The following is a 12,359-nucleotide window of genomic DNA, read 5'->3' as shown; positions in this document are numbered from 1 at the left end:
TGTGTGACCACTGTGCATCTTGTTATAGCATTAGTACTAGTGACATGATAACTATTTCTAAACAATTACATGAACCGAATGGGTAGTAGCTTGTGATATACCTTTGTGCCATGTATGTGTGAGATACTACCTAGTTCCCGTTGTATTTTAAATTCAGAACTTGCCCGGTTGGTCTTGCCTTGGTTATAGGATAGCGGTTAGGAGAGGATCATAGGTCGTTGTTGATATTAGTCTACTTTTAGCCTAAATAACCTTCCATGTGTGAATAGTATCCCTTGGTCCTGATTTTGAGCCTGAATGCCTATTCTTTTTACTATACCTATCACCTTCCCATTTGTATCACAATGAACCTATTTTGGCCCTGGACCTCCTTGGACATTGTGCACTTTGACTTAGGCAAATAGCCTAAGTTGATGGTAGCTATCATACGGGTACATGGTGTAAAGTGAGTATGGAGAAGGGTAAAAAATATATGCAAGGTTGGGTGTGGTAGAAAAAGAATGAAAAAAAGAAAAGTTATGAAAAAGAGAAAATGAATGAATAAAAACTGCACCCAGCTTGAATGTGCTTTAATCAAGAAAGGGAAAAGTAAGGTATAGGTTGATAAGTGAGAACCCAAAATAGTGTAGTTCCAAAGAGGCTTGGTTAATTTAAATATCCTTGTGTATCATACCAGCCCCAAGCCTACATTACAAGCTGAAGAAAAGTCCTATAGTGATCCTAACTTAAATATCTGAAAGCTTCGGTAATGAAAATAAGTGAAAGCTTATGGTATTTGGCATACATTGATTGGAACTTCTTTCTGAGAGTGAGTGTCTATTGACTGTCCCTGTATTGACATACTTGGTTCATATATGAGTGAGGAGGGACCTCTTTGTTGTAAGGGAATACTGGTTATGTTGCTAGTTGCTAACTTGTTTGGATAGTGTAATCTTGGTACATATATGGTTGTTGTTGCTGAATTGATGCCATATCGTGATTCTTGTGTGTCGCATTGTTGTCCTTCAATAATATGCATAGTTGTTTTTTAAATTAATTGACCTTGGAGATAGTGAAGATGTTTTGAGATAATATGAATGGTTGACTGCCGAATGTACTTTGTATCCTCGTTGTTGTGTTTTAGTTGCTTGAGGACAAGAAGTTGTTTTAAGTTGAGGGTATTGATGTGTGAGCAGATGCTAACATATTTGAGGCATTTAACTGAGAATAATTGCAAAGCCTTAAGTAACTTTTGTCGTTTTTGATTGTTTTCTCTTTGATATTGCAGTAAAATTCAAGATGCAAGAGAACCAGCAATAATGGAAATAAAAGAGTTAATTTCTAAGCAAGTAGAGAGGGAAGTATAGCTGATGACTTGTCTGATAAGTCGTCAACCTTGTGATAAGCTATCAGAGTTGCCGCCAGCCTTAGACAGAGAATAAGATTCAGCTGGAAGAAGTGATGACAACCTGTGATAGGCCATCAGAATTATGATAAGCTGTTAGGCTCATCGTCAGGCTTAGGCAGTGCTTGAGAACTTGAAGTGAAGAAGCAGCGAAAATTTTGATAATTCGTCACATGTCTAATAAGCCATCAGGCTTCATCGTCAGCTGAAGACAGAACTTGTTCAAATCTGAAGAGGAGCTGATGACATTCTTGATAAGGCATCAGACTCCTGATAAGCCATCACACACGTCATCGTCTGTCCAAGAAAATACTGTGATCTGTGATTTTATTTCCATAATTAGGATAAAGTATTTAAAACATATGTTAGGATTTTCTACAGAGAAAGGGGCGGAACATCTTGTACTTATTCCAAAGGAAAAGACACCTCTTTTTGGGGCTCAAAACTTAGAATTAAATTTTCAATTCTTTGATTTAGTTGTGGGATATTCTTCTTGAATTTGGGAATAGAATCAATTTCTGACTACATCTTTTGTAAGTTTAATCACTTTGAATTATGAATTAAGTTATTGTTATCGCTTTCTCTTTCGTGTGGAACTAAAACCCACCACTAGGGTTGTGGGATCTATTATTACTCCTGTATTGTCTTAATAGTTGGTTAGGATTTGAGTGATTGTGGGGACATCTTGATAATTCCTTTGTTATAATTGTTATTTATTGGTTGCAAACAATAAATCCTGCCTTATGTTGATTTGCTCGAACTGAGAAATAAACTAAAGGTAGCGAATTATCAACAAGGATTTAGGAAAGTTAAGCTCCCATCTAATGATTAATGTTGTAGCATGATTGATCAACTTGAGATAAAATCAGTATGAATAGAATGATTTCCTAAGTTCGAGAGAATTAGGGAGTTCAACATCTAAGTAGGTTGAGAAACACTTAGATGGACTATCGAAACTGATAATTTGGTATTTCCCACTAGTCATGAGAACTCAATACTATAGTTATTATTTAATGGGGATTAATAATCATAGTGATCACATCCCTAGTTCCTCTCTATCACTAATTTGAACTATTCAAATTTTAGTTTTGAGCTCTGAAGCAAGTTAAAACTTTAATTATTGTTTGATCATCAAAAATCCCATTTGATCTTTTCGTATCATTTATTTGAATTCAACTTATAGCTATAGTTTCAAATTAGTTTAATTGCCACTTACATTGTTCCTCGTGGATTCGACCCCGACTCCAAAGTTGGGTAAATATATTGACGACGACTGCCTTGCACTAAATTTGACCCCATTTGATCATCATCCTGTTTCTCAGCAGAAGGGGACTCAGATGATGGTTCCTCAGATTCAGGTTGCTCAAATTCAGCATACTCTGACTCAGGCTCCCCAGACTCGAAATGCTCAGACTCAGGCTGCTCAGAAATGAAACAAATCCTTCAGCTATTGTGTTTACCACAGAATTTGCCTTCAACCCGATGAATTTTAGGAGAGTGGCAAAACAAGCCAAGTGGTACGAGTCTCAGCTACAACTTTTTGCCAAGGAATTTGCCTCTGCGGTAGATAAGAGGATTAAGGTCGTACTTGAGCCCTTTCGAGCTTTTCCCAGTCGAATTGATGATTTAGAAAACCATTTCAATACATGGTTAAGATAAATGTCGATCTTAGACCTTGCAAAAATTAGACCATCCCTGGACAAGGTAGAGGCGGATGTTGGAGTATTATAGCAGCACCAACTTATGGTATCGACAGACCCGGCTGTTGATGAGTCTGAGGGTGAATCCCATTGCTTGATCTCACAGGGGAACCAATGAAGAAAAAAAAAGAAGGTCTAGAATAAAGGTAAGGGTAAGAGAGAAAGGCCTGACAGATATAAAGAAAGAAAAGTGGAGAAGAGGGCGAGAAAGAAGGATGAAAAAGAGGAGATGAAGAAGGCAATGTTCGAGTCCCTAGCTGACAATAAGAAATAGGAGAAGGCCCTACGAGCGAGAGTTGTAGGTACCTCAACTAGTAGGCCTCCAAAAACTGCTAGGCCAGATGTGTCAGAACGGAGGGAGGCTCCCGATGGAGATAAGGGAGTTGAGGATGCAGCGGTAGGGTCAGGGACCCATGATTCCCGTGCTTGATCTACTCCAGGTATACCCTAAATCTTAGTTCAACTTTTCTTTGATTTTAAGTTGAGGATGTAGGGTGAGTTATTGTTGTAACATTTTGTAGTTGACTAGGAGAAATACAAGTACCTGAGGCAGTTAACGTGGTTTTGTTATTTTGTGAACACCTCTCAAATGGTCTAATTATTTAATTGTGTGATTTGAATCTAATTGTGACCACTGTGCATCTTGTTATGGTATAAGTTCTAGTTACTTGATAATCATTGCTAAACAATTGCATGAACTGGATAAGTAGTAACTTGTGATATACTTGTGTTCCATGTGCGTGTGAGATCTTACTTAGTTCCCTTTGTATGTTAAATCCAGAACTTGCCCGGTTAGTCTTACCTAGATTGAAGGATAGGGGTTAGGAAAAGATCATAGGCCATTTTGATATTAGCCACTTTTAGCCTAAATGACCTTCCCTGTATGCATAATATCCCTTGATCCCGATTTTGAGCTTGAATAGCCTATTTCTTTTTTTTTTTTATGATACCTATCACCATCTTATTTATATCATAATGAACCTGTTTTGGCCCTAGGCCTCCTTAGACACTATGCACCTTGACTTAGGCAAATGACCTAAGTTGAGGCTGGCTATCATAGGGGTGCGTGATGTAAAATAAGTATAAAGAAAGGTAGAATAAAAGAAATGAATAAAAAGCTGGATGTGGTGAAAAAGAACAAGAAAAGAAAAGTTGTGAAAAAAAAAGTAATTGTAGAAAAGACCGCACCCATCCTGAATATGTATGATCAAGAAAAGAGAAGAATAAAAAAAGTTAATAAGTGAGACCTCAGAAGCTAATGTAGTGTCAAGGAGTCTCAGTCACATTATCGAGTATCATACCAGCCCCTAGCCTATATTACAAGCCAAAGAGAAGACCTAGAGTGATCCTAGCTGACCTGTCTGAAAATCTTGGTAATGAAAATAAGGGCAAACCTATGGTATTTGGCATACATTGATTGGAACTTCATTCTGAGAGCAGAGTGGAACTTTTTTGTAGTGAGGGCACACTGGTTACGTTGTTATTTGGTAACTTGTTTGGATAGTGTAATCTTGGTACATGCATGGCTATTGTTGTTGAATTGATGCCATATCTTGATTCCTATGTGTCGCATTGTTGTTCTTCAATAATATGCACAGTTGTTGTTTTTAAATTAATTGACCTTGGAGATGGTGAAGATGTTTTGAGATAATATAGATGGTTGACTGTCGAATGTACTCCGTATCCTCTTGGTTGTGTTTTAGTTGCTTGAGGACAAGCAATTATTTTAAGTTGAGGGTGTTGATGTGTGAGCAGATGCTAATACATTTGAGGCTTTTAACTAAGAATAATTGCAAATCCTTAAGCAACTTTTGTCGTTTTTGATTATTTTCTATTCGATATTGCAGTAAAAGCCAAGATGCAAGAGAACCAGAAATAATCGAAGTAAAAGAGTTGATTTCTGAGCAAGTAGAGAGGGAAGTATAGCTGATGAACGTCTGATAAGTCGTTAGCCTTGTTATAAGATATCAGAGTTGCCATCAGCCTTAGACAGAGAATGAGCTTCAGCTAGAATTCGTGACGACATCTATGATAGGCCGTCAAAAGTGTGATAAGCCGTCACGCTCATCGTTAGGCTTAGGCAGGGAATGGGATTTGAAGTGAAGAAGCGACGACAATTCTGATAAGTCGTCACATGTCTGATAAGCCATCGCGTCTCATTGTCAACCTATGACAGAGATTATCAAAAGTGAAGAGGAGCTGACAATATTCCAGATAAGTTATCAGACTCCTGATAAGCCGTCACACACATCGTGGCCTGTCCGAGAAAATACTGTGATCTATGATTTTGTTTCCATAATTAGGCTGAAGTATTTAAAGCATATGTTAGGGTTTTCTAATTATGGGGGAATGGATGTTTTGAGAATCTCTTCTCTCTAGTTTCCTGACTTGAACTTTACAATTATTTTTGGAGAGATTATTACAATTGTTTTGGAATTTTCTACTATGAATCAAATCTGAGAAACACTTGTTGCTATTTATCTTGTTGGAAGTTCATATATTAAACTATGAATTCAACTAGTTGTCTTGATTATTTTATTATGAGTAGCTAAATTCCCTTAACCCGAGTTGTGGGATCTATGGGTTTGGGTTTGTAACGTAACTAAGTGTTCAAGATTCTAACGGTGGTAGAAACTTCTTGTTAATTCTATTATTTTATACTCTGACTATTGGTTGCAAACAATAGGCCTTGCTTACTGGTGATTTGCTTGAGATAAGAAATCAACCCTAGTAAGAAGTGAATTATCAATAGGGACTTGGAAGCATCAAACTTCCATTTAATAATTAATGTTGTAACAAGATTAATTAACTTGAGATAACATCCTATTATGAAATATAAATTCCCTAAGTTTGAGAGAATTAGGTGGTTAAATGTCAAAATAGGTTGAGAAACATTTAGACATAACTTCGACAAGGATAGTCTGCTGTTCCTACCTACCACAAGAATCTTGAATCGTTACTAGCGTCTGTCAAATCCCAATACCCATAGTGAACATAACTCTAGTTTTCCTTATCATATTGATTTCAAACATTGAATTGAGAAGTAATTATTTGTTACCTTTCCAAAAATCCCCATTCACAGGAAACTGATAACTATCAGTTGATTAACCCACAGATAACTCAAATTCACACCATATTCCCTATGGGATTCGACCCCAACCTAGTTGGGTTATATATTTACAACGATCGCTTACATTCTCGTAAGAGAGGTGTAGTTTGAGCGTTATCAGCTGGCTCCGTGTAACATTCGGGGTACAAACTCGGAGTGTTACATTAATCTTTAAACCATGGAGTCTGTTTTTGAGTTTTCTTGAAGATAGTGAAGTGGTTATAAATCCTACGTGGTAGGTAATAGTTTTACTCCCTTGAACAAAGAGATTTTCACGTAAATATTGTGTGTGCATTACTTTTTTATGATGTATTTTCTATTTACGCTTGTTCATTACTACATACGTTAGTTAGGCACCAGGTCCCTTAGTTGGTGGGCTAGTCGTACAGTTCTTCAAGGGTAAATATGTTAAGTTTAGCAATGACACAAGCATATTTGATCCTATAGTATAATGACAAGGGCATATTTGGCTCCATAGTATAACTAGGAGTAAATTAAGCCAATATCGTGTTAAACTATGTGACGATCTTATTATTTAAAAGAAAGTGTTATTGTATAGAGCACACTTTTATTTAATTACACTTGGCTTTCAATGATTATGTAAGTATCTCACTACCAGAAATTACCCCTATTGCAACGAAATTTTTCCAAACGGTTCCAGAAGCGTTGCTATAGAGAGTCTATTCCAACGATTCCAACCATTGCAAAAAAAATTATTTTAGTTGATACTATAACCATTGCTATTAATATATAACCATTGCAATAGGATGTCTTATAGCAACGCTTACATAAAGCATTGCCATAAAGTCACCTATGGCAACACTTAATTGGGGTTAAGAAGCTATTGCAACACTTAAATTTTTTCTCTCCCTAATTTTTCACAAAGTGCCACCAAAATTTGATAAAATATATAACAAAAATTTAAAAAAATTAAACAAATACTGATGACTTCGGGGTCTTAACAAAAACCTAGGTTAACAAATTAACTCGTTGGGTTAACAAAGAAAAGTTTCAATGACCACGTTTCAAATGACTGCTCCAAATCGGACACTTTGGGTCTCCGATCTTCAAATCAGTGCACCAAATTTTCAAATCAGTGCTCTGAAGTACACTGCATCTCAAAATTAACAAAAACTTCACACCAGTACCGACGGCATCTCAAATCGGTGCTTCAATCAAGTACTCCGATCACTACTCCTACTATCACTCCGACCACAATGCACCGATCGACTACTGCTCCGACTATGAGTGCTCCGACTGCTTTCTATTAAACTCTAGCCGTCTATTAAAATAGGTATTCATGCTTCGTGCAGCTTCTCCGATTTGCGGAAATACTTGGCAGCCACACCGGAAGAGTACGCCAAGATAAACTATGCCAACAATAAGGCTGAATACAGCACTATTATTACCTCTCTTACTGCTCAGCGAAGGTACTAATTTGATTGAATTATTTTGGTTTGGGGAATCGATTTATCATATTATAATTCTTGCCCCCTTGTATGTATATATGATTATGAATTAGGCATTACTTGTTGATGGATGTTTATGATGACATGATGTTGGATGGAGTAAAGCCTGGGAGAGATACATTTCATTCACTTCTTATTAGCACCATGAAAGGTGCTCGCTTGCAAGATGCTTTCATTTTTCGCGACCAATCTATGGTCTTCATCCCTGATGTATGTCTCCTTTCCTATGCTTCATCATCATCATCATCATAATAGTAATAGTGGACAACAAGTGGTATCTACCCGAAACAGTTTCACTACAGTATCCCCAAAAAGGTAGGGGTAAGGTTTGCGTACACCCCACCCTCTCCAGACCCCACTTGTGGGATTATACTAGGTGGTTGTTGTTGTTGTTGTTAGTGGACTACTAGCGGTGTGCGGCAATTGGCGTAGGTGTAAAATGGTTTTCGCCTAGTTTAACTAATTGTGCATAACTGCATAAATATGGATGCATTTGTAATCCTCGGTAATTTCTGTTGAATAAGAACTTGGATTAGCAATACTGAGTAGGTAGTAATTTTAGTTTGTTACTCTTACCGGGAAAAGTAAGAAGTTGATGTGTATATTTTGGTTAATTATGCAGCGATTCGTAGCACTGAAAGTACAAAAGAGTGCGCCACATTACACGAAAGCAGTGATGGATGAGATCACCCTTTTAAAACAGGTCGCAGAGTGTGATCTGGATGATAAAAAATGTGTTGCGAAGTTACTGGATAATTTTAAACACTCAGGTCCAAATGGGCAACATGCGTGTATTGTTTTTGAGTATGTGGGTGGGTGATAATCTCTTGACTCTTCTTAAGTATAGTGATTATCATGGACTGCCTATTCATATGGTCAAAGAGCAATGTTTTTATGTTCAGTGGGATTGGATTATTTGCACAAACAGCTTTCTATCATGCACACCGATTTGAAACCCGAGAGTGTACCACTCTGCTCAACAATTGATCCATCTAAGGACCCCAGAAAATCTGGAAAACCTCTTATACTTCCTAATCATAAGGATAAAACCACGCTGGATGGCGGAGCTCCGAAGGGTTATGTACATCAGATGAAAATTTGATTAAGAACCACCATAAGAAGATTAGAAGAAAGTCCAAACAAGCAGCCCAATGTTTTGCAGGAAATGAAAATTCTCTCGTGACTAAGGCTGGACAACATACCTCAGCTTCTGCGGAGTCAACAAATGGTCCGTCCGCTTGATTTTTCAGTTAATGCTAATAGAACGTCAAATGCCAGTGCTGCAACAGGCAGCGGGAAAGAATGAGGGTCCTAAGAAAGGAAGCTGTTCTACAAGGAGGAAGTTGTTGGAATTAGTCGACCTAAAGTGCAAAGTCGTTGACTTTGGCAGTGCATGTTGGACGTACAAACAGTTCACAGATGATAACTTTGGTCTTTCGCTTGCATTTGTTTTGAGCTTGAAACTGGCGACGTGCTATTTGATCCTTACTGTGATGATAACTTTGACAGAGATGAGGTAAAGGTTTATTACTTCACTATTACTTATATTCTGGTTTTTTTGTTTAATGTTATTCTTCTACGCGCATTTGCGTACTTTGAGAGGAAACTTTGTGTCGACTTAGATATGGGTCGTTTCTCTTTAAGATTCTATAAATTGCATTAAATTTTGGTTTGTTAAGTCTATGATGCCCATGTCTATACTTTATGTTTTATTTATGTTATCAATGTACGTTTTATTTTCCTTATAAATATGGATATGACTAGTCTGGTGATGTTTTTGTAACTTGTAACTAGTCCGATTTTGTCCTCAAGCCTGGTTATATAAAATATCTGTGATATTTCTATGCAGCTCGACCATCCCATCGCATACTTAGAGGTACTAGTAGTCATTTGCTTAATTCTACTTCATGGTGTAAGATAATTTGGCTTGAAACAAGATTATTCATAATCGAAATTCTTAATTATGGCGTGATTATGAATAAATTCTATACAATATGAAATTAACATGATATATTAGGCTATATTCTAACACTCCTCAAGTAGGACAGAATAGATCATAAGCTAAAGGTTCCTTCGTTAGGCTCATAACTGTGTTAATGGTCGATTGTCAACCAATCAGTTTCATCTGATACTTTAAGAATATTTTCTTTGTGAGATGATCACACCTTATCTCGATTTGGCCACCTCAATTACAAGAATATTTGAGCTAATGCAAAACTTGATATGTAGTGAATAAAAAGATGTTTTAAGTGTTCCACTTCCTTGCTGATCATTGCAATCAACCACAAGATAGATATAATAACGCTCAGAAAAATATACTAACTCACTACCTGATCACTATGAACGAAGTCAAATTGCTGTACCATATAGTTGCAACATAGTTTACTTGATGACACATTTCTCTTATTTCTTAGTGTGATTGATTCAGTATTGTCAAATGAACTGAGCTTTTATGCAACAAGTCAGCTCAACCTCAAAAGTTTCACTATTATAAGTTATAAGAAAATTTGATATGTTTCAAGGACTCCAACAAGTATTGCTATTGGAATACAGATCATCAAATTGTTCTTTCTCTCGAGTTGAATTTGTGAAAAGTAGGGGGAAGAGTCGTAAGGACACGAAGTTCAGATATCGAAAGAGCATAGTTTTGTACTCATCCTAGGCATTATACCATTTGCAGCCTAATATACATCTTACAAATATAGGATTAACCTAGGGACAGTTTTTGCCATTCCTTGTTGGTCTCTCCAAAATTCTATAAGTGAAATTGTGGCTTCCTTCACTCATTCCGTACAGATCCACGTCAAGTTTAAATCACACTTCTTCCGTTGATAATCTAATGATCTTCTTTTCTCAGCTCATCTATTGCTTTACTTTTAGTTGTCAATAATGTGACGTTAGGTGATAAATGACATCTTCCCAAGTATTGGGGAAAAAAATGACGGAAGTTCACCCAAGTATTCTTTTGTGTTGACATTCCTCATTTGCAGTAGTGAATGGAGAAAGAATTCAATAAATATTTTAGATCTTAAAGACTACTAGCCTTTGAAAGCTTAATAATCTAAAGAAATAAACAAATATAAGAGAGAGCGATCAGCAACTTTTTAGCTGAGAATGTCAAGAGTTTTTAACATTTGCAAACAAAATTTTTAAGCAGTTGTGAATTGTCAAGGGATTAAAAAAACAAGAAGGGAAAACTTAATGCTGATAGTTTAGAAGTCAGTCTAATAAGAGCATTAGGTGGCAGCAATTAGAAGTTCTTGTACGTTTTAATCAAACCAAAATTGGGTTCAGTTGTCCTTGATGGAGCAATAAAGTATTCTGTTGGGGTTTTGTATGATATACTGATATTGTTTTTCAAAACCGAGAATCCATTGTTTCCAACTTCTAAAGTCGGTGGATAATGGGTCCACCCCTCTTCCCTTCTCCACTAGAATTCAAACTCATAACGTGTGGCAAACACACATCCCCCACTTTACCAATTTACTGATTTCGAAATGGTATTTACTGCTGACCGAATATGCTACCCTTACCTCTCCCACTATCACACTTTCTGGGAATAAGAGTGCATACTTGATTTAGAGCCTTAAAGTTTCCCTGCAGTCAAAACTTCTCCGCACTAAATGTTGATATTTAAACGTCATATTTTATCCAATCTTTCTGAAACATGATGTTATGTGGTTTGCTTTCTGTTGGATTCATAATTTTGTGTACTCTGACATCTGGTTGGCTGCCCTTCCAACATTGCAGGTATGCAATTGTTCGGGACATAACTGCTGCTGGTCTTGGTCTGAATAAATTCTGCTATGCTGGGCTTATAGCGGCTCACAAGAATAAGGAACCTGTCACGGATGATCTAGCTTCCTAGGTGAGCAACTAGTTCGTCCATGTGTTTTTACAAGTTTTCCATTTTTTAATATCTTAACTTATTTGATTTTGTTATTTCCTGGAGTAGATTATTGAGCTAGTTGAGCAATCCAATGGTTGGTCAGCAGTTGAAGCACTGTTTATCATGTTGCATGTCATGCCTATGCTGACCTAAAAAGTGTGGAGGTACCATACATGACATCCACTAACATGATCATTTGATGTAGTTCAGTTTTGCTTTATTAGATATGGCCCAAATCCTTCTGTTTTTTCCTGAAAATTATCCTGCCATTCACTTGGCATTCATATATTTAGACGTTCTAATTCAACATGTTGTATGCATAACGCCAATTGCAAGATAAGAGTGAAGTGCATGAGATGAACCGCGAGAACAGACTGGGAACCTGGTTGTTTTCCTATAGTTACATAACACTATAGGTTGTTTTCTTGGTTGTTGGTCTGCTCTTACCCGGGAAGAGTTTACTATGATGAGAGTCAAAATAGTTAACGGATAATTTTGACGATAGAAATTACTATAACATTTATGTTAATCTTATAGAAGTTATAAAAAAATGAATCATTGTGCTATTTTGTCACTTGTGAGGCTATGAGGTGCTTTGTTTCATTGATATCCTATAAGGGTGCTGTTATTTGTTGGTGTTATATGTTAGTCTTTATTCTCCAAGATGCTCTTTTGAAGTCTTTGTGAGTGAAGAGCTTTGTTTATTTTCTTTTTTCTTTTGTTTCCTTGCTCATTTTTGGTATTATACACAATTGCCCACCCTCTTTGTTCTTTTTATAGTTGTCCTTCCTATGTTCTAAATTGAAAT

General features: G+C 36.7%; 1 pseudogene; it reads left to right on the top strand.

Moving 5' to 3' along the window:
- Positions 1-7,117: 7,117 nt before the first annotated feature.
- Positions 7,118-12,353, top strand: LOC107862328 (annotated as a pseudogene).
- The last annotated feature ends 6 nt before the right edge of the window (positions 12,354-12,359 follow it).

The sequence above is a fragment of the Capsicum annuum genome, chromosome 3, assembly GCF_002878395.1.
Source record: "Capsicum annuum cultivar UCD-10X-F1 chromosome 3, UCD10Xv1.1, whole genome shotgun sequence".
NCBI classification, from domain to species: Eukaryota; Viridiplantae; Streptophyta; class Magnoliopsida; order Solanales; family Solanaceae; genus Capsicum; species Capsicum annuum.
Note: the sequence above shows the minus strand (reverse complement) of the source record. Positions and strands in the feature narration are given on the sequence as shown.